Genomic DNA, 1,692 nt, shown 5'->3' on the forward strand with positions numbered 1-1,692 from the left:
TAGCATGCTGAGAGAACTACAGGCTGTGAAAATACGTCGGAAATCACCCAGAGCTGGCACACAGCCAGCACATGCACTCAAAAATGCTTTTATCCATGGGGCCCCGCCCTTCTCTAATGGCGGAAGATGGCTTTTAATCAGTGTTGTATCTTGTAGAGAAAACGGCGCGTACGTCACAGAAACGCCGCCCTGTGGTGTGTCAGTTTGAAGTAGCGGCATTTGGGGCGCAGGCTTCTCCAAACACGCATGTATATTTCCTCCACGTTTACTACTGCGTTTTAAAGAGGCAGAATAGGGACGAGCTCTGTCACCCCACTCATCATCAGAGCTATCACTGTCAGACACAGCCTGCACTGCCCTGTGACAACCATGTGTTTTGTTCCCTGCAGCAGAAGCCATACAAAAACTGGAAGCCTGAGTTTTAACTAAAGGATGACATTCTTTCAGCAAATTCCTCCTACTGGCCGGGCCAACTGCACTACTGCGCCCAGAAGTGCTAGGCTCCTCACTACAAGGGGCAGTCTATGCACCAGATCCTGCAATCACGCCATCTAAATACTGTTGTGCACTAGTCCAGTCTTCCTCCTTACCGGGAAAGCTGGCTGTTTGTAAAATACCTCCTTTAATCACAACTAACGTTGAACCACTGTGTTCAGTCTCAGCAAAAGCATGTAATGGCATTTGGTGGTGAGCTTTATTTTGAAAGTCTGGCTCTTCTCTGTCTTTCTCTGCAGCTTGTGTGTGAGGAGGAGGGGCCGTGGGTGTGTGTGCTCTCCTGTCAGAGCAGGAAGAATCAGAGACATGCACTGTCGTAAAAGTGGATGTGGCTCGTTGAATGTTTTCAAATTCTCCCAGAAAACAGACACAGTCCTGCAAAAATGTCTCACATTGTTTAAGTTTAGCTTCTGTTTTGTGCCTCTGTAACAAACTCGCTGTGTTATGGCAGAGACGTGCCTGTTCAGTCAGGCGTGCAGCCTGTTTAATGAACAGCTTTACAGCCCCATCTGCTGGTGGGGCTTCGTTATAAGACCCAAAGAGACCCTTATTAGTCATGTTTTGGGCCCAACGTACGAATCTATCAGTTTCACTACAATGTTGGTTCAAACTCTGTGTGCCAAGCCATTTGTTCAACAATTGATACAGGATTGCACCCAGTGTGCTTGATTTGCAATTTTTCCAGTCCTGAATCACATCAGTCAGCCATCATAAAAAATTAATATGCCACACGTGACGCTGTCCGTTTATGAGAGACTCTTGGTCCAGTGAAAAATGATCAAATTGTGAAGCTTCTACAGCAGGCTAACCCCTGCTGCGCACAATTTCTGGGGGTTAATTCCCAATCAATTCCACCGTTTTATCTCAACAGGACAAGCAGTCACCCTAAACTGATTTTTCCCACTAATCCTATTTCCCACCCGGAGCCTTACGGTGCTGTACAAGGTACGTTAACTCCACAACGAATTCTCACAATGAACCTATTGTCCATCGTAATACACTTGTGGAAAAACGTTTTAATTAGCCTTCTGTACAGTTATCCCACCCACACATTGAGAACAGCAAAACTTTCCCTTGCCTGTTATCACATGTGGAATGTATCAGAGAGCCTCTGTGTTGTTGAGATGAGTCTCTGCTTCTGCTCCAGCCGGAGGGAAATTAAAAAGGAAATGGGAAAATTGAGGAGACAACTGCTAC

This window comes from Monopterus albus, unplaced genomic scaffold (assembly GCF_001952655.1).
Source record: "Monopterus albus unplaced genomic scaffold, M_albus_1.0 scaffold472.1, whole genome shotgun sequence".
Classification (NCBI taxonomy): Eukaryota; Metazoa; Chordata; class Actinopteri; order Synbranchiformes; family Synbranchidae; genus Monopterus; species Monopterus albus.